This window comes from Sus scrofa, chromosome 4 (assembly GCF_054392235.1).
Source record: "Sus scrofa isolate SSC_HxYL_T2T_F1_AM1 chromosome 4, Sscrofa_HxYL_maternal_Yorkshire_Landrace_v2.0, whole genome shotgun sequence".
In the NCBI taxonomy this organism is placed as follows: Eukaryota; Metazoa; Chordata; class Mammalia; order Artiodactyla; family Suidae; genus Sus; species Sus scrofa.
In genome coordinates, this window is record NC_139386.1 from 78,778,027 (window position 1) to 78,800,906 (window position 22,880).

The 22,880-nt window shown below is 41.6% G+C and overlaps 1 long non-coding RNA gene across 15 annotated transcripts in view; it reads left to right on the forward strand.

The window, feature by feature from the left end:
* LOC102166303 (uncharacterized) overlaps positions 1-22,880 on the forward strand; it is a 169,310-nt gene that overhangs the window by 2,272 nt on the left and 144,158 nt on the right. For 11 of the 15 annotated variants that reach the window (XR_014843794.1, XR_014843797.1, XR_014843800.1 and 8 more), the window contains exon 2: positions 10,030-10,157. The exons of 1 other annotated variant lie outside the window; for it this stretch is intronic. This is a non-coding gene — a long non-coding RNA (uncharacterized LOC102166303). Of the gene's footprint in view, positions 1-1,378; positions 1,538-10,029; positions 10,158-22,880 lie in introns of those variants that run through there. 3 more of the 15 variants (XR_014843801.1, XR_014843802.1, XR_014843805.1) reach the window with 1 other exon arrangement.

A 22,880-nucleotide genomic window follows, 5' to 3' on the forward strand; every position in this document is an offset into this window, starting at 1 on the left:
CACTGAGCCATGATGGGAACTCCTATCTGATTCAATTTATATAAAATTCTGGAATAGGCAAAACTGCTGGCAGTAATTTAGGGTCATCTCTTTGGGGAAGGATAAACTTGAAGAATTTGAAAAAGGATACATGGGAACTTTTTGAGATGATAAAAATGTCATATCTTTTTTTGGTGGTGATAGTTACACAGATATAATTATATATATATATTAATATACACTTGTTGAAAATACATTGAGCAATATATACTTAAATTGAAGGTACTTTATTATGTGTAAATTGTATATTTATGAAATTGGTTGAAAAAAACCTCGGATAATTCTGTTGTCCAACCATGGGTGAGAACCACTGGACTGAAGCAATTGGGAGCCATTTGATGATGCGTGATTTAGAAAGACGAAGAGGCCTCAGTGTATAAGTTGAATCAGAGTTATGAAATTCGAAGATTATTGCAACATTGAGGCGTGATTAGGACTCAAATATGCTCCGTGGCAGTGAGTAAAGAGAGAAGCAATAATTGGTAAAGATATTAGAACCAGAGCCACTTGATTGGTGCTGGAGACTCACATGGGAGACATATGAAAGAAGGAGGAATAAGGAAGGACATTTCAGGTTTCGGTAATGGGATTCGGCAAATGGTGCTACCTGTAAATTATTGAGTTGAAAGGGAGAAGCAGACTTGAAAAGAAAGACATGAGTTTGTTTCGGATATTTTGTGGCTTTGTTTTTTCTTTTGTTTTCCTCCAGTTTTACTGAGCTATAACTGACATAGAGAATTGTATACATTTAAGGGGTACAGCACAATGATTTGACTTACATGCATCATGAAATGCTTACCAAAGGAGGCTTAGTGGCCATTCATCAAATTGCATAGATACAAAATAAAGTAAATGAGATCATTTACGAGATCATCGATTTAAAGTAATCACGTATATTTCTGGTAAACCTCATGGTAACCAAAAATCTATAATAGACACACATACCCACACACACAGGAGAAAGGACCCTCATGGTAACCTCATGGTAACCAAAAATCTATAATAGACACACACACACACACAGGAGAAAGGACCCTAAATATAGCACTAAACATCGTCATCACAGGGGACTCACAAGGGAAGAGAGCCTTCTGGACATTTTGAATTGGAAGTTTAAGTGGGACTCTATGGGGGAAATGCCTCATGGAGCAATTGCAAATGTGAGTGTAGCTATTAGGAGGTGAGAAGAGAATTCTGTTTTGGAGATACGGATTTGGTGTTGACTGTACGCGAGCGATAGCGGAGAAGGTGAGGCTTCCTGGGGCTGTGTGAGATGTGATAAGACTCAGGGACCGAGGATACTCAGAAAAGCCAATGTGGAAGGACGCAGCAGAGAAAGGAGAACATTCAAAGTCGACTGTAGGGAGAAGTCAGAGGGAGGGGAAGATGAGAGAGGGACAGACTAGTGACAAGATGGCTTCAAAGAGGAGACCAACAGTGTTGTTTCGTGCAGATAATCAAGATTAGGACTGGAACCTGTCCACTGGATTAAGAGAAGGTATTGCTCTACCAAGGTCACCATGAATTTCCTAGACAGGAAAATCCATATTTTAGGAGTTTGGGAGTGATAGCTGGGACAGTGAAGCTATGTTTTCAACAGACTTCAAGTCAGTGGTGTGCAGGAGGTGGCTTATACTGGCTAGGGAGAGCCTTTGGTTAAGTTTTCAGAAATTTTACAGTCAGTTGTTAAACACAGTCATTATTAAAAATTGGAGTTCCCGTCGTCGTGGTTCAGTGGTTAATGAATCCGACTAGGAACCACGAGGTTTTGGATTTGATCCCTGGCCTTGCTTTGTGGGTAAGGATCCGGCATTGCCATGAGCTGTGGTGTAGGTCGCAGAGGCAGTTCAGATCCCGTATTGCTGTGGCTGTGGCGTAGGCCAACAGCTACAGCTCCAATTGGACCCCTAGCCTGGAACCTCCATATGTTGTGGGAGCGGCCCTAGAAAAGACAAAAAGACAAAAAAGAAAAATAAAAAATTAAGGGGAAGAAGAGGAGGGGTAATTTAGGATTATGGGATTAACAGATACACACTACCATGCCTAAAACAGATAAACAACAAGGACCTAATGTATAGAGCAGTGAACTATATTCAGTATCTCATAATAACCTAATGGAAAAGAATTGAAAAAAAGAATATAGATATATACACATGTATGTATAACCGAATCACTTTGCTGTACACCTGAAACACACAATATTGTAAATCAACTATATTTCAATAGTTAAAAAAGAGAAAAAATTAAATTACATACACTTACAATGAAATCATATTAAAAACCAATGTAATAAATACTCAAAAAATCGGAGTTCCCATCGTGGCTCAGTGGTTAATGAACCCGACTAAGTGTCTGTGAGAATGTGGGTTTGATCCTTAGCCTTGTGCAGTGGGTTAAGGATGTGGCGTTGCCATGAGCTGTGCAGATGTGACTCGGATCTGGCCTGGCTGTGGCTGTGGTGTAGGCCGGCAGCTGCAGCTCCTATTCGACCTCTAGCTTGAGGACCTCCGTATGCCACGGGTGTAGCCCTAGAAAGACAAAAAAGCCAAAAAGAAGCCCTCAAAAGTCATTTCCAAATGATTTAAATACACTTTATTATTATCTGTGCCCTAGGTTTTATTATCAATTTCTATGCTACATACATGTTGTTATTGTCTATATATTATTGTATCTCGCAGTGGGGATGCTGTGTAATAGCAGTGCTGTGTACACCTCTTCCCAGCCGTGCATTCAGTGACAGGTTGTTAACTTGAAATTCATCATGGTGGAAGCATTTACACCTCAGAACTTGGCAATTCTCACAAATAAGACCTTGTTTTATCTTTTGTTCATGGACTGCTCAAAATTTAAGAATGTGGTGACGAAAATGTTTACAAGGCAGTTGAGACTTAAACGTGTGCTATGTCCGTAGCTGCTATATTGTGAAGAGCAACGGAGAAAAAAAAGGGGCATATTGTTTCAGTAATCGAACGTGATTAGACAGGAAAGAAGTCGCTCACGTCATGTCATGGAAAGTAAGAGGAGGTTTTTATGTCTCTCAGATCTTATGAAAGTAAATGAAAATGTCAGCTGACATTCACGGCAGTCACCTGCCCCTCTTTTTAGCCTGTCAGGACCGCCACAGTGTCTCTTCCCATTCTTCTCCAAAGAAATATAACCACAGGTACCTCGCTTCCCCTCCATTTCTCTGTTTTATTCTCAAAGTGGTAAACAGGGTTCAGGAGTGATGAAACTTATTTATCCTACTGTTTCCTACCATTCACCATAAGCTATAAGGCAGTCATTTTTAATTCCTCTTTTCCCTGTAACCTCACAGTTTGTTTACCAAATCTTTTGATTTCTTCTCCAAAATATCTGTCTCCTCTCCTCTTCACCCTCCCTGCGCTGGCATGGTAACATTCTTTTTCTTGTAACTGAAATAAAATAATAATAGATTTAAAGTGTACAGTGTAACGATTTGATAGATGTTTATTTCCTGGAAGGATTCTCCCCATCTGGTTAATTAACATACCCATCACCTTGCATATGTATTTACCTTTTGTGGGTGTGTGGGAACTTTTAAGCTCTACTGGACTAGAACTTCAAATCTCAAATTTCAGTTATGCAACGCAGTTACCTATAAACGCCGTATTTTATATGCGATCCCTTGTCTTACAATGGAAAGTAGGCACGTAGACCTCTTTCAAGGAAAAGGGTGGGAGATGGCCATTTCTGTCTGCTCCCTCGGCACTGAGCCCTGGGGTGATAGCCACTTAAGAACTGTTTCTTTCTGTGCTACAGCCCAATAGGTCCTACAGATGCAGTCGCACTGGCCACCAGAGCCAGGCCATCAAGGGGTATGTCTCCTGGATGAGAGCTGCAAAGACCAAGGCATCAGACATGTGGACGAGCTCCTTCTAGGGAGAAGGTGTCACTTGGAGGGTGGCAGAGGGAGGGGGCGGAGGTGGCTCCTGCTGGCCTCCCCCAGTTTCCATGGAGGAAGCAGTGGGCCCCTAGGTATGTGCTACCTTAGGGCTGACCCTCGGGCTGTAGATTTTAAGGACTGCACACAGACCTCTTTAGGGAAAGACCAGGAGATGAGCATTTCCTTCTGCGGCTTCTGCATTTGTGCTGTGTGTGTGTGTGTGGGGGGGGGGCCACAGTGAATCCTTGCAAGCCCGCGAACAACGCCTTCTTTGTTTGCTGTAGTCTTGTGGGTTTTGTGGACCCGAGCCTTGCTGGCTTTCAGAGCCCGGGGTCCCTTAGATGGAAGTTTGAAAAGCTGGGGCTTTAGATGTTGGGTCCACCCCTGGCTCCTTGGGGGAAGCTGGCCGTTGCCTGGAGTCCCTCCTGATTGTTGTCGCTGCTCTGGGTGGGGCTTCCAAGAGGAGAGTTGCCACTTTCCCACCTGTTTTGATGTGGATTTTTTTTCTCATTTGCCCGAGGTGCCTGCCGTGTAGGAGTTGTCCAGCTAGTTTTTGCATCTCTTTCACGGGGAGCTGCACTGTGTGGAGCTGCGGATTCCACCTGTGCAGGGAGGAGGCCAGTCTGGGCCCTGCCCTGCTGCTGCCTTCCGTTGCTTTACTTCTAGAACTTCTCCACCCATCAGATCTCACTTTTCCTAAAGCTTCTTTGGTGTAGTTCTCAGATTTATTTAAGCATCCTCGACTGATAATTCTTCACATCTGGTCCTCTCAGGGCCTTTTTTTTTTTTTTCTGTCTTTTCGCCTTTTCTAGGGCCGCTCCCGTGACATATGGAGGTTCCCAGGCTGGGGTCGAGTCAGAGCTGTAGCTGCTGGCCAACATCACAGCCACAGCAACACGGGATCTGAGCCACATCTGCAACCTACACCACAGCTCCTGGCAACGCCAGATCCTTAACTTACAGAGCAAGGCCAGGGATCGAACCCGCAACCTTGTGGTTCCTAGTCGAATTCGTTAACCACCGCGCCACGACGGGAACTCCAGGGCCTCTTTATAGCAACTGCTTTCTAACTTTTAAAATTTCAGATCACATTTTCTTGCTTCTTTGTCTATCTAGTAGTTGTTATTTGTGTATCAAATATTGTAAAGGATGCATTGCAGGAGCTCTGAATTCTGTCATCTCTCTCTCTCTGAAAAGTGTCCTTTTCTTTTTTTTTTTTCTTTTTATAGCTGTACCTGTGGCATATGGAAGTTCCTGGGCCAGGGGTCAACTTGTAGGTGCAGCTGTGGCAAATGCTGGGTCCTTTAACCCAATGAATGAGGCCTGGGATAGAACCTGCATCCTCATGGAGATAACGTTGGGTCCTTAACCCTCTAAGCTGCAGTGGAAGCTCCAAAAGTGTTTTTTTTTTTTTTTTTTTTTTTAATGTGGGCTTATTTATTCAACAAGAAATGTTCATTCTGACTATAATTGATTAGATAGGCATCAAATACATTCAATAATAGGTAATTCCTCACCGCTGTTTGAAACTACACACAGTTAATGGACTGCTTTTTCTATTCAAATGAGATAAGTGGTTTTTATAATTTTTTTGTTTAGTTTAATTGAGTCAACCAGTTGTTTCAGCATCCTTATAAAAAACCAGTGGTGGAATCCCCGCGTGTGCTTTTGTATTGACTGTTGTGACCTAAGTCCAATTAGTCAAACAGATGCTTGGATGAGGGAAGTGTCCTCACTGAATTAGATCCTTCCTGCCATCACCCCACCCCAAGCTGACCACTTCTTTCCTCCACCAGCTAAATCAGCAATTTCCTTGAATGCCATCATTTTGGAAAGTGTTTTTTTTTTTTTAATTATTAAAAAGTGTTGTGTTTTGTTTTGTTGTTTTGCTTTGGAGGCAGTAATTCCTAAGACATAGCCTTTAGTCTCAAATGTGACCCTTTATTTTACAGAGGCTCCTCTGGGGTGGGCGGGTCAATGGAAAATTCAAAGTGGTTATTGAGTCCCTCTCATTTGGCATGACTTGAACTCCAAGCGCTGCCTCTCACGAAGAGAAAGATGTGGAGTTTCTGGTGGGTTAAGGATCTGGCATTGTCCCTGATGTGGCTCAGGTTGCTGCTGTGGTGATAGTTGGACCCCTGGTCTGGGAACTTCTGTGTGCTGCAGATGCAGCCAAAAAAAAAAAAAAAAAAAAAGAGAGAGAGAGAGAGAGAGAGCGAGAGAGAGAGAGAGAAAAGGAGTGGAAAGAAAGAAAAAAGAAAAAAAAAAGGGAGAGAGAGATGCTGAAACCTCTGTGAAGCTCACTTAGGCTCCTTCTGCTGCTTTCTGTTTGTTTTCCTGGACAGTCACCTTATGTATGCTCAGTAAGGAGGTAGGCAAGGACTTGAGAGGAGTTTTGCACAGATTGGGGACTCTTCCTTTGTCTACCTCTTTGCTAGGATTCTTCCTATTTTTTTTTTTTAATCTTTTTTGTTTTTAGGGTCTCACCTGCAGCACATGGAAGTCCTAGGCTAGGGGTAGAATGGGAGCTGTAGCTGCTGGCCTACGCCACACCTGCAGCAACACGGGATCCGAGCTGCATCTGCAACTTACACCACAGCTCACAGCAATGTCGGATCCTTAACCCACTGAGCGCGACCAGGGATTGAACCTGTGTCCCCATGGATGCTAGCTGCATTCGTTAACCACTGAACCACAACAGGAACTCCCAGATTCTTCCTCTTGATCCCTAGCGCTGAACCTTGACCTCTGAATCCTGGGGCCAATGAGCCTCCTCTTTCTACTTGGGCTCCATCTCCAGTGTTCAGGGCATGTTTAGGGGAGTCAGTAGATCCATAGCAACCCAGCCTGCTTTCTTTCACATCACCTGTGACGTCTGCCTGCCTTTGGTCATGCTTGAGTCCAGAATTTAGAACTATTATTAGGAGATCATTTGATACAACCTTTTGTATCACTGCTGAAAATGGAACCTCTAGTTACTAACATTGTTTGGAATTTTGCATTTATGTTCATGAATGATTCTGGCCATTCACTTTTCTTTCTTAGAATGTCCAGTTTATTCTGGTCTTACTGAATGTCTGGGGAACCGGTCTCACTTTTTTTTTTCTAATTCCATGGAAGAGCACCTACTATGTTGACCAGTTGGTTTCTTCAAGTTTGGATAGAATTGGTTAGTCAAGGCATTTGGAGTTAGACTTTTATTTATGGAAAGTTTTCAAATTACAGAGCACAGAGCTCTGTCCCCAGTCCTGGGCCTCCTGTTCCCTTGCTGTGTAGACACACATCATGAGCTCCTTGATTTTTCTCTCCGGGTTTCTCACTGTCTATAGAGGTGTGATAGACGTACCATCCAGTGGACGAGGAAATGTAGCTAAGAAAATGTGGTGAGATAATAAGCACTACACGATTCCCAGAGAGCTACTTTTTTTTTTTTTTTTTTTTTTTTTTTTTTTTTTTTTTTTTTAAAGAAAAAACCCTCTGAAACCACCGACGTCTTCCCTCTGTCATTGCAATAGGAGAAGTTAGAATTGCTCTCAGACGGGGCTTCAGAATGAGGCAGACATTGCATCACGCTCACACTTGGCCTTTGCGGTGTCTGTTTTGGCTGTTCACACTCTTCCTGGTCCTCAGCTGTGTGATGCGTTACTGTGTGTCTGTTAGTGAAGTATTTCAACAGGACACAATCACCAGGTGGAGCAAGGATAAAATAGAGAGTAACAGCCATCAAAATTGCATCTCTATTCACCTGCATCTAAAAATAGAGCAGTTGAATAAATGCACAGAATTTCAGTGCTTTGCTGAGACTGGCCACGAGTGTTCAATAAAGGACTGGATCCCAATATGATCTTATGACACAGCACAGGAGCACCAGCAGGATTGATTTTCGGCATCGTGGAAGACCAGATGCAGGCTGAGACCTTGGCCCTGTCTAGGGGTGGCTGTCACTCCCGTGGGTTAGTTGTGATCACTTCATCAGCCCATATGCCATCTACCTACTGCAGAACCGTCCCAGGTGCCTGCAGGAGGCCACACGGGGCACTGAGAGACTGACACCTCTGAGCTCTTGGGAAGCAGCACGGGGTCTGGGGCGGCCCAAGGCCCTGAACCTCTGTCAGTGAGCAATGCACGTCACCCCCTGCCTGTGCTTCCCCTGCTGGGAAATGCTGACCACGAGCCCTGGCTTTGCCTCTTCTCACCACTTCCTGCAGTGTTGATCAGAGGGGTCTGAGCTTTCCGAGTTCACACTCCCCTCCAGGCAAGGACCACTGTGCTTTGCCTGGTGACCCTGGGCTCCTGTGTTCAGCTGTCCCTTCAGACTCTGGGTCTGTGTCTCCCAGTACCTCCCATCCCCCGCCAGTCCCCCAGGACATGGAATTCAGCTTCTTTACTGTTTTCCACAGTAGATCTACATATCTTCTCTGCTGTAGGTTTGAAGAGTCTGGGAACGGTTAGCATCTTTGATCTTGTTCCAAACAAACACTACTTAGTGTGAATTTTCTGTCACCTTTGTCATCTTGCACCGTCCCCAGGGTGAGGGTGGGATTTCTCTCTCTCTGTTTCCCAAATCCAAACTCCCCATCCTCTATCAATCAGAACAAACATTAAAAAAAAAAAGCAATTATTGGGAGTTCCCATCGTGGCTTAGCAGGTTACAAACCCAACTAGGATCCATGAGGATGTGGGTTCAATCCCTGGCCTCCCTCAGTGGGTTAAGGATCTGTCTGCTGTGACCCGTGGTATAGGTCGAAGATGTGGCTCAGATCCCACGTCGATGTGGCTGTGGGCGTAGGCTGGCAGCTGTAGCTCTGATTTGACCCCTAGCCTGGGAACCTCCACATGCCTCAGGTGTGGCCCTAAAAAGCAAAAAAAAAAAAAAAAAAAAAAGAGCAATTATTACTGAGCAGTTCTCTGCAGTTTTATCAACTAAATAAGATTCATGTGTTTTTGAACATTCAGGGATCATTTGAGAGGACTACATGATTGTTCTTGGCTTTATGAGGTTAGCTTGGCTTGTGAATGAAGTGTCCTGGATTTAAAAAAAAACAACCCTCCGCAAAATCCCCAAACAAACCCATGTGTAATGTAAAAAATGTCCACCAGAGGGAGGACCAGCCCTCAGGCGTCAGCTGTGACTTGAGATTCCAGCTCCAGCTTCCTCTTAATGATTGTGAAACCTAAGACTGTGAAATTCTCAGGAATTATATGAAATTCTCAGTGTTATATAAAATATACATTAAGAGAGGGTTAAAGACACTACTGTGATGATTTGCTATGTAGATATGTAAAGTTGAATTTAGTAAAAGAAAGAGCGAGAGAGCGAGCGAGAATGAGAGAGAGGGGTGGAATTGCTGACTGCTGATGTGAAATTTGCAGTGGTTTTTTCCAAAGGGCCTGATCCAGGAGACATGCAGCAGTGTGGAGGTGGGTGGGCCAAGGCTTTTGGCTCATCCAGTGGCCCCCAATTTTGTCTCCATGTTATTATTATTATTATTAAACTACTACTAGTATGGTTTTGGACATAGGAGTTTAATTACCTGCTAGACCATCCAGATGGAAGTACACAGGGAAAGGATGGAAGCAGGTCAGAGACTTAGGTGTGAGACAGGCATTTGTATACCAGTTGAGGTTTATACATTTACCAGACCAGACTGTTTTGTTTTTTTTTTTTTAAACATTTATCAAAAAACTTCTTACCACAGAACAAAACAATGTATTTAAACACTTCCAGAATTGTCCAAGTTATTTTTAACACATAATTTCCCCCCACATTTCTTGAATTGTCAATTTGTATGTGTGTGGGTGTGTGGGGTTACCCCAAATGCCCCAATTTTTATTTTAGTCCTTAGTTTATACTTCTGGAACAGGGTGCCCTAAACTGAAACCTTTTTCTAAGCCTTGGGTTTATATCTGACCCCTGTAAAATGTGTATCTTTTAATGAAATTGTCGTTCTCAAAGATCTGGGAAAAAAGTATGCATTAAACACCTATAACTTCATCTCCATTTTGGTTATAGTGTAGCAACTTATCCTCTAACCCACAGAGGTCTGTCAAGTGAGTAAAGCTGAGTTTCTTGTTTCCTCCATCAGTGGCCTGTGGCTTCTCTACTTCTTCATTAACCACTCCTGGTTTGGGCGGATTCTCACACAAAATTGTCTTGGCAAAACCTCAGCCTGGCCCACGATCAAGGGATGCACCTGCATTGATCTTCTTGAAGGTATTTTTCAAATATGTCCTTTCTTTGAATTCCCTATCTGTGTGTTGGACATTTTCTTGAAACTCAGAAGGTTTTCTCTGTCCGAGATGCTGGTTTCTCTGAAAAGGGCTGTTTTCCTCATCCTTGACTGTGAACCGTTTCACCACCCCGTGATGGCCGTTAAAGGAAGACTGTTTTCCTAACTGGTCCTCTGGGTGTTGGCTCACGGATGTCTTCCTGAGCTGTTGGTGTGGGGGACGGTGGGTGGGTGTAGGCCTGCATGGTGCTGATTCTGATGGGCTTTCTGTCTCAAAACTGCAACCTTGGTTTACCTGGAGGAGAGGGTGCTTCCTACGCTGCAGCCCCAGCCCGGGGGATTGGGGGGTGGGTCCAGCTCTCAGGCATCCAGCTGCCTCTCCCTGCCATCCTGGTTACAGAAAGCGAGGGCAGCAGTCTGGGCAAGAGCTGGTCCCATGGTGGGGGAGGGGGCTCGGTAGGCATCCAGGTACTTCAGTGTCACAGGGCTGCCATGACAAATTACCACCCACTGAGTGGCTTAAGATAACAGAAATTGGTTCTCATAATTCTGGAAGCCAGAAATCTGAAATCCAGGTGTCCCCAGGGGTATTCCTTCAGGTGGCCCTAAGGGAGAACCTAACCCCTGCCTCTGTCCCAGCTTCCAGCGTTGGCCCTCAGTCCTTGGCTTGTATGTGCATCGGTCCTGTCCCTGCATAGTGGTCCACATGACGTGGCTGTATCTGTAACTTATCACTTATTAATTATGTTTAGGTTGTTTCCAGCGTTATTTCATTTTTTTGCTATCACCAATAATGCTGCAATGATGATTTGTGCAGAAATAGAAGTAGAATAAATTCCTAGATGTGGAATTCCAGCATCAAAGGCTGTGTGATTCACATTTTCGATGGATACAGTCATCTGCCCTTATCCACAGGGATACTTTCCTAGAGGAAGCCTGAAGCCACAGATAGTGTACACTAGGTTTTTTTCCTTCCCATACATACTGATGATAAAGTTTAGTTCATAAATTAGGCACAGTAGGGGATTAACACTAAGTAACACTAAAATAAACCATTATAACACGCTGCAGTACAAGCTTCGTGAATATGGTCTCTCTTTCTTGCTCTTAAAACATCTTTCTGTACTCACCCTTCTGTGCTGATGCGGGATGATGAAATGCCTGCATGATGAGATGAAGTGAGGTGATGACATAGGCATTGTGACCTAGTGTTGGGCTACTACTGACCTTCTGCCTATACATCAGAAGAGGATCCTCTGCTTTGGGGTCCTGGATCATCAAACTCTGGTAATGGTGGAGGTTGAGTGTCAGGTGTAGATCATTTCGGTTGTTGGGGCTCCAGGGTGGGACGGAGCAGATTCCAACACGGCTTGCAGTTTAAAGTCTATGAATTGTCTAGTTCTGGAATTTTCCATTTAATATGTTTGAACTGCGGTTGACCCGGAAAGCGAAGGCACAGGGGAAGGGAAGGGCTGCACCGTGAAATTACCAGCAAACTTTGGCACCCGTTTGCTCTCTCACAGTTTAAGAGGGAGCCTGTCTTCCCACCCAGTTTTCCATACTCTTTTAAATTGTCGATCCGAGAGTTGGAAAGTGCTGTCTCCTTTCTTTCTTTAATTATAGGTGAGAAAATAAAACGGAGATATGAGAAATAAGATTGCTCTTACTAAATAATTCGGTCAACAGTCACCTGTAGGAGACACCATAAGAACTTCATAGAGATTTAGCTCTTAATTGTTCTAGGAGTCAGAAAAAAAAAAGGGAGATTATAATAAATGATTTTGATAAGAAAACCAACTTTGCTTTCCCTTCATGAGTATTCTAACCATTATTGTAGTGGACACTGACAACGAACCTGGTGTCTTATTGGAAGACAAGTTACAGAACACAGACCATGGGCCTCAGAACAGACGGAGTTTAGTTATTTATAGAATTGGTCTTGTGTAATCATCTTATATATAATTAGCAATGTGATTTGGGGCAAATCATTGAACTGTTTAGTCCTTATATGTCTTTTTTCTCATGTGTGTAAAGTACAGGGTTAGGACCTCAATACCTTAAAAAAATGTGAATTCAGGAATGTCTAACTTCAATAAATAACTGTTGCTCCTGAGGATTTCCAAAACGAAAATTTTTCCTCTTCTAATTCTCCAGCAGGTGGTGACATTCTAACACTCAAAATTGTTACTGATCTAGTAACTCATTCACCCCTTAGGATTCATTTTATAGAAATATTCTTTGCCATTATGGTAAAATTTTAATGTTATAAATACAAAGAATGCATTTATAAAATTTATTATTTACATTAATATATGCACTCAGGGTAATGATTGTTAATTTGTTCTTTTCATGTTTGTACAAATCAAGCTCCAAATCCAGTGACCTCAGATGACATGGTTTCCAATCTGTCGCAGTTTCTTTAATTCGGTTAATTTTGTAAATAGTTTCCATTTTAATTAATTAATTTACTTTATGTGAAGACGAAGAGTGGATACCGATGGAACTCTATCTTATTGAAACTTTAAAATTACTGTGTGAGAAAATTTCTGAAGGAGAGCCTCAACTAAGGTCTGTAGATAACTTTTTAGAAAGTCAGTTTACAGCCAAGGACACCAACCAAAACGGTGAAAGTTCACCAAAGTTGTAAGATTTTAGTGTAATTTTCAAAACATCAATTTTAAACATATGTTAATAATACAAAGTTAGAAAATAAAATAAAGAAATAAATGGAATAACATAGCAACAAAAACTTTGTATAATGGATAGTGATTTCTCTTTTAACATAAAATATATATTCAAGGAATATAATAAAACCTTAGTAGGAAAAACAAAGGAAGACACTCATAATCATTGGGATTAAATACAGTAAATGAAAATGCCATTTAAGTTAAACATAGATTAAATGTAAATATTTATTAAGAGCCTGAGGGAACATTTTATATAACTTGACAAGTTAATAGTAAAAAATCTTTTGGAAAACATCAGCAAGCAAGTACATTAAATAACTTTTTAAAGATCATAATAATAGACTTACTCCATAAAAGTTACTAAACACGTTATGAGACTTTTGTCAAAATTAAATAGTAACTGGAGAATAACGTTAAATGCGATCTTGGAAATAAAAAAAATTAGAAATGATTATGATAAAGATGTTTTATTCCCCAAATGTAGCATGCTTGCAGATCTTTATATCATTTAAAAGTATCTGTGTTAATACGAAACACTTCTATAAGCCTTGACCCTGACAAATGCCACCAATACAGAACCAACACTTGTTCTTAATATGGAGGTTAGAAGACCTAGAGTTATTTGTGCTACTTAGAAAAAAAAAAAAAAAACCTTTAAAATTTTGCTGTATCTTAAAAAGAGAAGGTTTAGATTAGCAATGAGGAATCAGAAAGAATTGTTACACTTTGTTTCTTAGGGAAGACACATACTCTTACTGTAAAAATGTTAGGTAGGACAGGCAATGTCCTGCATTGATTTAGGAGGTATTATCTGAAATGAAGGATAGAGATGAGATAGAGAGGCTACAGATGTCCATTTTCTTTTTTAGAGAAGGAATGCATAAATCCTTGCTATCAAAACTCTTCCTATCTGAATACAGGAACCTAGCAGACTTGGATAAGTGTTATCTAAACACTTATAATCTGGACTCAGGGACTAAATAGATAAAGATAATAAGGGATGCTTCTATATTGTTACTATTACGGATCCGAGCAAAATTGAAAGGAGAAAGGAGCCCAAGAAAACTGAAGTTTAAATTTCGTAAAGTGCAGTCAGGTCTGTGTGGGCATAAAAGCCCTCCCCTGTGTCCTGGGCACCCAGCTGGACCGCCTCTCCCAGGCTGCCTTGTAGGTAGGTCTGGCCGCTTGGGCACAGGTGAGTTCACCTCTTCAGACCAGCCCCTCCAAACCTCCTGTGTGATCCCCACACTCTTCCTTCATCTCCAGGCCAAATGCAGAGGAAGGAATTGCCCAAGGACTCCAAGGCCGGAGGAAGGGTAGAGCTGCAGGTGCAAGGAGCCTGGTGCCTTTGCTGAGGCACAGCTTTGTGTGAATGAAAAATAAACTTTTACTATGAGATTTGCTGTTTTACAGCAACGAGTGCTACTTATTCTAACTAATACATGTTGCTGAATTTCTCTATTTGTCAGATGAAATTTTTAGTTGAAATGAATGTATGAAGGGTATCTCATATGCCACTCTCTTCACTTACCATTTCCATGAACTTACTTTCATATGTAAAGAATGTTGACATGCTCACCATTTTTAACACCATATTTCTATTTCTATTTTTAATATGCTGTTGTATTTCTTATCCAATCTCAACTGTTTGACACTAAGTTTCCAATTTGTCACTGTAAGTTATGCTTCTCAGTACCTCTGTACCAATTATTTTGGGGATTTTACCAAAATGAATTATCTGGTCAAATAAATGAATGGGTTGAAAAGGATAAATGTGGTCAAAGGCAATCAGATGAATTCCTAAAAATCGCTGTGTTATGCAAAACTGTGTGATAAAAAACATGACCCACTGAAGAAAAAAATGGTCATTGGGCTTTATTGAAACTAAAAACTGCTCTGTGAAAGATACTTTTTAGACAATGAAAAGATAAGCCAGATTTTATGGAAATACACAAAGAATTCTTAAAATTCAACAATACAAAAAGAAACAATCCAATAAAAAAATGGACAAAAGATCTTAACAGACCCCCTCACCAAAGAAGACATGTAGGTGGCAAAGAAGCATAAGAAAAGATGCTCAACGTCATATGTTATCAGGGAACTGGAATTAAAACGATCAGCTACAACTAAGTACCTAAGAGAATGCTTAGAATCCAAAACATTGACAGCACCCACTGTTTTGGAGAGCCTGGAGCACCAGGAACTCTCATTTACTGCTAATGGTAATGCGAAATGGTGCAGCCACACTGCGAGACAGTTGGGATGTTTCTTACAAAATTAAACATACTCTTACCAGGTGATCCTGCCACCTCGCTCCTTGAGTTGAAAACTTAATTGCACTCAAATGAGTTGAAAACTGATGTCTACGCAAAAACCTGTCTACAAATGTTGAGAGCATCTTTATTTATAGTTGCCCAAACTTGGAAGCAATCAAGGTGTCCTTCAGCAGGTGAATGGATAAACAACCCGTGGTAGACTCCTGCCACGGAATATTATCCAGCAATGAAATGAAATGAGCTATCAAGTCATAGAAATACACAGCAAAGTCTTAAATGCTAAGTGAAAGAAGATGGCCTGAAAAAAGCTACACACTGTAGGATTCCAACTATAATTCTGTAAACGGCAAAACTATGGAGACAGTGAAAAGATTAGTGGTTGCTAAGGGCTCAGGGGAGGCAGAAATGAACAGACAGAGCACAGGGGATTTTAGGGCAATGAAATTATTCTGCATGGCTCTGTAATGGTGGAGACATGTCATTATACATCTGTCAAAACCCATAGAATGTACAACACAAAAAGTGAACTATGGACTTAGGTTAATAATAACGTATGGATACTGGCTTATCCCATGTAACGTGTACCCTACTTATGCAAGATGTCAGTAATAGGAAAACAGTGGGTTTGGAAACTCTTTGCTTTTTGCTCACATTTTCTGTGAATATAAAACGCTCTAAAAAAATAAGGTCTATTGCAAACAGCAAATAAATACCACAGAGCAAAAATTGGATTTGGGGAGTTCCCTAGTGGCTCAGTGGGTTAAAAATCTGGTGTCATCACTGCTATGGCTGTGGGTACTTCTGTGGAATGGGTTTGATTCCTGGCCCAGAAACTGCAGGCATGGCCAAAAGAAAAATAAATTTAGAGAAGGGGGATTGGGGGCATGGTACTCAAATGCTTTATCAGTGGCATAAATGGATTTGACAGATAATTATTTATTTTTTTATTACTATTTTTTGGCCGAGCCCATGGCATGCAGAAGTTTCTGGACCAGGGATCAAACCCACACCACAGCAGTGACAATGCTGAATCCTTAACCCTAGGCCACCAGGGAACTCCAGATAATAATTTATAAATAATATTTTTAAAATACTTTAAGAGCAAAACTAAAAAAAACCCCAGTACAATTGTCAATGTTGATGTGACAAAGAAGAAACAGTTGGACCTATTGATACTGCACGCCTTTGTGAATAACGTGTATACAGAATTGGGGGTGTGGATGGGCGTGGCCCATACACTTGGTACATGGAGAGAGCCTGTAGAGAGAATTGATGGTGGGGGTGTGGTGTTTTGGTTTTTCCTACCCAGTGTAGGGGGTGTAGTATTCCTGGTGCTTCTTGCAGACAAAATCACCCATAAGGAAATGGGACAGTTGCATTATGCCCAAATTCTTCTCAAATAACTACTTAATTGTGCTAGAAAAGCTTTGATTTTCAAGGCAAACATTATCATGAAACTGGCTATAGTATTAGGAGGCTTATAGAAAACAGCAGGTGTTTGCTTCTACCATTTCTACTCCATGACTCTGTCCAGAGCCATGACTTTCCACACTTTTTGTCTGTTCCTTCGGGTAATTGGGTCCACATTATTTTAACAAACTGCTTACGTTGCTGTTTCTTTAGTTGTAAATTTTAGAAGTTAACTACTGCATGCGTTTAGCTTTGGAACATTGCTCACAGCTGTCCCCCCCCCCCCACCGTGGTTGTGTGTGCAGACACTGCGTTGTCATGACTTTGTGAATATTGTTTGGTATTAAGTAGTGTAGTGCGAATATCTTTCCTTTCCGGCAGGGTTTTTGTCTTTAACATGGACTCTTATTTTTGTATTTGTTATGGTTGGTTTCACAGCTGTGTTGTGGTAGCTGAAATTTGTTTGATGCATATATCATTCCTGCTTCTAGTGAAATTTTAGCACTGACCTTATTTTTATTAGTTCTTTATATAGTCAGAGTATGAAACTTAATTTTTTTTTTTTTTTTTTTTGTCTTTTTAGGGTCGCACCCATAGCACATGGAGGTTACCAGGCTAGGGGTCGAATTGGAGCCACAGCTGCTGGCCTACACCACAGCCACAGCAACTTGGGATCAGAGTGGCGTTTGCAACCTACACCACAACTCTCAGCAGCGTGGGATCCTTAACCCACTGAGTGAGGCCAGGGATCAAACCCACATCCTAATGAATCCTAGTCAAGTTTGTTAACTGCCGAGCCATGAAGGGAACTCCTTAATTTTTTTTTAATTAAAAAATATTTTAAAAGTATAGTTGATTCATGGCATATGCACACTGAAGTATATGGAATGACTGGCCAATGGGGACCTGCTCTATTGCACAGAGAACTCTCCCCAGTATTCTGTGATCATCTAGGTGGGAAAGAATGTGAAAGCGAATGGATGTGTGTACATGTATAACTGAATTACTCTGTTGTACAGCAGAAATTATAACAACCTTGTAAATCAACTATACTTCCATAAAACTTTAAAAAATAATTGTGGTGATCATTGTACAACTATAAATGTAATAAACTCATTGAGTAATAAAAAAAATAAAAAATGAAGAAAACATGCAGTTGATTTGGAGTATGATACTTTTATGTTGTCAGTTCTGGAATTTGATTGTTTTATTTTTAAAAACATTTATCTGGAGTTTCCGTTGTGGCTCAGTGGTAACAAACCTGACTAGTATCCATGAGGATGCAGGTTTGATCCCTGGCCTTGCTCAGTGGGTTTAGGATCCAGTGTTGCTGTGAGCCGTGGTGTAGGTTGCATATTTGGCTCAGATCTGGCGTTGCTATGGCTGGAGTGTAGGCTGGTGGCTACAGCTCTGATTCAGTCCTGGGAACTTCCATTTGCTCGGGGTGCGGCCCTGAAAAGAAAAAAAAGACAAAAAACAATAAAACATTCATCTAAGTAATAACACAAAAACAAATGTGTTTTCCTATTTTTTCTGACATATATAGTTTCCAGTGTGCGTTTTACATTTGAACTCATTCAGAATTTTTGGCGGTGTGTGATGTGACATTTGGCTCCCACTTATTTCTTCTCCATACCGACATCTAGGACTCCAGACATCTCATTGCCAGTAATTTTCTCCCCACTGGCCTTGCTTTATTTGCTTCTGTTTGGAATTATGTGTGGCTAATTGTTCACGTCTTTTGTATTTTGAAAGCCTGCGTTGTTCTCTCTTGGTTGCTCAGTAGGGTCGGTCCTGGGACTCTCTTTCTATGCAGATGAACTTGGTTCCCTTGAGTGTTGTTTCAGTCCTGCTGGCTCTGTTCCCCTAGTCTCTGTTACGGGGCGATTGGGTTACCCCACTTTCCTCCCTCTGCCTCATCTCCTTGTGATTCCGCTGGCGGTTGTCCTGGTTCTGTGCTGGTGTATCTTTATCTTAACAGGTGTCCCCCTTATTCACAGTTTCATTTTCCGTAGTTTTAGTTGACACACGGTCAGCCATGATCCAAAGATATGAAATGGAAAACTCCAGATGTAAACAATCCTTAAGTTTGAAATTGCACGCCGTTCCGGAGCAGCCTGATGAAATCTCGGGCCCTCGGGGACGTGCATCATCTCTTTGTCCCGTGTACCCCTCCTGTAAGTCACCTAGAGACCTAGAGACTGTCTGGTTGGTTATCAGATTGACTGTCTCGGTATCTCAGTGCTTGTGTCCAAGCGACCCTGATTTTGCTTAATAATGGCCCCAAAGGGCAAGAGTGTGGGCGCTGCAGTTCCAAGGCAGCAACAAGAAGCCCTAGGGTGCTTCCTTGAAGTGAAAAAGTGAAAGCCCTTGACTTCAGTAGGAAAGAAAAAATATCCTGTATTGAGATTGCAAAGATCAATGACAAGAATGACTCTTCTACCCATGAAACTGTGAAGAAGGAGAAAGAAATGTGTGCTAGTTTTGCTGTCACTCCTCAAACTGCAAAAGTTATGACCACAGTGCAGGATATGTGCTTAGTGAAGATGGAAGAAGCATGAAATGAGTGTGATAAGATGTTTTTGAGGAATGGAGGAGAGACCACATTCACACAACTTTTTTTTTTTTTTGGTCTTTTTAGGGCCACACCCATGACATATGGAAGTTCCCTGGTTGGAGGTTGAGTTGGAGCTGTAGCTGCTGGCCTACACCACAGCCACAGCAGTGCAGGACCGAGCTTTGTCTTCGACCTATACCACATCTCACAGCAACACCGGATCCTTAACCCACTGAGCAAGGCCAGGGATCGAACCTGAGACCTCATGGGTACTAGTCAGATTCGTTTCCACTGAGCCACGACGGGAACTCCCAGTACTGTGTGTTATTGAATGAGATTTGCACCTGGCGCTTGCAAAAAGAGGACGAATTGAATTAGTAGCCTATTAGTTGAGATTTAAAAGAATCATATTTATGATGAAGGAATTTAGCCCAGGGTAAATACTGGAATGCAAAGGCTTAGCTTCTGATGACCAGGCTCAGGGTGACTTGCAGCTCCCTCTTCCTGGGAATATGGATTGACCTCCTGGGCCCGAAGTGGTCCTTGGGTACATAGCATTTCTTGTCTTTGCCACTTCTTGGTCCTTTACATTCTGCCACGTAGAGCTGTCACCTTCCTGAGTGTTGGTTTTTTTAGACCCATCTGAGCGATAAGCTCCTTGAAGGTGGGTCTCTACTAAGTTCCTTCTCTTGTGTATCTTGTGGTGTCTAGCGCGATTCTTCACACAAAGGAGATGCTCAAAAATATTAACTGACTGAAACTTAGTCAATAACTTTTGATCATAGAATCCCCTAGTGTAAAATTTTACCAATAAGCTGTAATTTTCTTCTATTATGTTCTGACACATACATACTCACCTTTTTTTTTTTTTAAGTTTTCTCATGAGGTATCTTTGCTGACACATTAGATTTTGTGACTCTTGATTTTGCTAGATCAAGTGTGACTCAGTATTGCTAACTTCTACCTAAAAGGGCATCTTGAAGGGTCATGCCCAGCATATGTCAGCTTCACATCTCTCTTGCCTTTTTCTCTTTTGCAGAACTGCACTTTCAGAGATGTTTTTCTTCTCATAGCACAACACACAGGAAGTTCAAAAATACATCTATAAATGTACTTCTCAGAAAATGTTTTGGCGTGCAGGGTTACTGATTAGAAGCAGGCTCTCTCCTGACTTCAAGAGTATCCTGATTAGATGGCGTTATTTCCTTTGTGGCTTAAACAACCGTATATTAACCTGAACTTGAAACCATCACTTCCAACCTCTTTTTAAATTGTTAGAAATTGCTAACCACTAGCTGGGTAACAAGGGTAAAGTGAAATTCATCATTTGTTTTTTTGCAGAATAAATGAAACTTTAGAAACAAAAGATACATTTGGCTCTTGTGGCACTGACTGATGGAAATTGCTCAATCTAGCAAAAATTCATAGGTAGTAAAGATGGTAAACCAAAGTTATGATTGAACAGGTAACTTCACAGCAAAGAAAGACCCTACAGGGTCAGAACACAGCCCCAAAAACATTCCAAAGAGGGTTGTGTTGGTAGGGAATCTCTATTCATTGTTAATTTAAAAATGAAGATGTTTGCTTAAAAAATATCTATTTAATTATTTAGCAAGGTCTTTAACATTCTGAAAGAACTTATCACAAGGTCTTAAAGAAATAGATTTTTCTAAAGCCATTTTTGTAAGGCAGTTGTATGGCTTTATTGAAATCGGCAACCCTGTGTTGAGTGTGCAGTGTGTATTTTAATAGATTAAATCATTAAAAGTTAGATTGATAATTTTTAGGGTCTAATGCTATGCCTTTAAAATAGCAGTTCCAGGAGTTCCCTTCGTGGCTCAGTGGTTAATGAACCTGATTAGGATCCATAAGGACGCGAGTTCGATGCCTGACCTCACTCAGAGGGTTAAGGATCTGGCGTTGCTGTGAGCTGTGGTGTAGGTTTCAGATCCTGCTCGGATCTGGTGTTGCTGTGGCTGTGGCATAGGCCAGCAGCTACAGCTCTGATTCGACCCCTAGCCTGGGAACTTCCATATGCTGTGGGTGCGGGCCTAAAATAGCAAAAATAAAATAAAATAATAAAATAAAATCGCAGTTCCATTTGGCCAAAAAGATGTCAGTGCTCTTATGAAGTGCTTCATATGTTTTAAATGAAGCAGGATCGCTAGGGTCTGGGATGCCGCCAGCCTACGGGGTGGACTGTGCTAAGCTTGAAGAGGAATCCCTAAAAATGTTTTCATGGGGAGCACTGTAATGATCCCATTTTCATAAAATGCTCCTTACCCTCCACTCTCCAACAGGGGACCCACCCCTTCTGGTTTTCTCTTGCTCAGCTCTCCCTGGCTGTGAAACGCTTGCACAAAAAAGGCAGAAGGACTAGACTCACTTTGGAGTTCCCTGGTGGCTCAGTGGGTTAAGGATCCACTGTTGTCACTGCTGTGGCTTGGGCTGCTGCTGTGGTGCGGGTTCAGTTTCTGGCCCGGGAACTTCTGCATGCTGCAAGTGCAGCCAAAACACGTGACCAAAAGATGGAGTCACTTTGTACATAGGTACAAACCACATCCATTAATTTTGTCACTAAGATGGCTGGCTAGTGAAATTATCGAGCTAGAAGAAGTAGGAATAGCTTGCAGCTACATTTTGGCACTTACACCTGAGTTGGCATTGGTTTGACCCATATGAAGGGCTTAACCTTGGTGCTGGTTATTTGTGGAGTTTAGAGGGGAAAGCCTTCTTGTGGGTGAATAGAAACGAAGAAACCCTCTAACCACTAAGAAGGACTTAGAGTTTTTATATAACGAGGGTGGCCTAGGGTATCTGGAGTAAATAGAAGTAAATTGCCCACAGTTAAGTGTGTTAGTTCAACACATGTCTCTTGAGGAGACAGCACTGGGCTTGGTGCTGGGGTATAGAGACTCTACAGAGGTCCTCTCACAAGGAGCAGGGGGCACATGCAGTCAGAACGCCATCTTCCAATTGTGTATATAATACCGTCTTCAGATCCATAATACAAAGCGCCTTTTAGACACACTTCCATGTATATGTTTCTGATGTTTTCTGCGCGTCTACATTTGTTTTCCCATTTAAAACCGGATGCATAAATGGCCACTTCAAGACCCGTGAGCATCCAATTTAGGTTTTTCTGTATTTTAATTTCAGCGTGATAGGACTTTCACACTTGTCACAATTATCTTTTCTTTAGTATCATCACACTCTTATTTTCTCCATTTCCACCCATTTTAATAAACTTCAAAGCAGTATTCCGGGAATTGCCTCTCAGACGGCTGATTGATCGAGGTGGTAATAGGGCAGAAGTGCAGATGTTTTCTGAGAGACTGTGTACTATGCTGTGGCTTAAACTGTGCATTTGGGAGCTGGTGTACAAAAACCACATTGGTGCAGGGGTGGGGGGGAGTGTTTTAGGCACAAGAGTGATTGATCACAAAAATTCTGGTTGTAAGAAAGGCTAATAATTTGAAGGGCTACCCATAGATCAGATCATTTCAGTTTGGTACAAAGTGGTAAGCTGGACATTAGAAATGTGCATTGCATAACTCTTGAGAATGGGGAATGTTATTAGAAAAAGAATAAAATCCCTAATTCCAAGGAATTTAACATTTGAATAACCTAATTGGTTGATAACAGAATAAAAGAAGGTGTGCAAATAGAGGGTGCCAATAGGTTAAAATTACTTGACTGAACTTTGCTGCATCCCACCTGGGTGTGAATGTGAAGTTTTTGATTCCAGGTAAACATTTGGAAGGCCCTCTTTCTTAT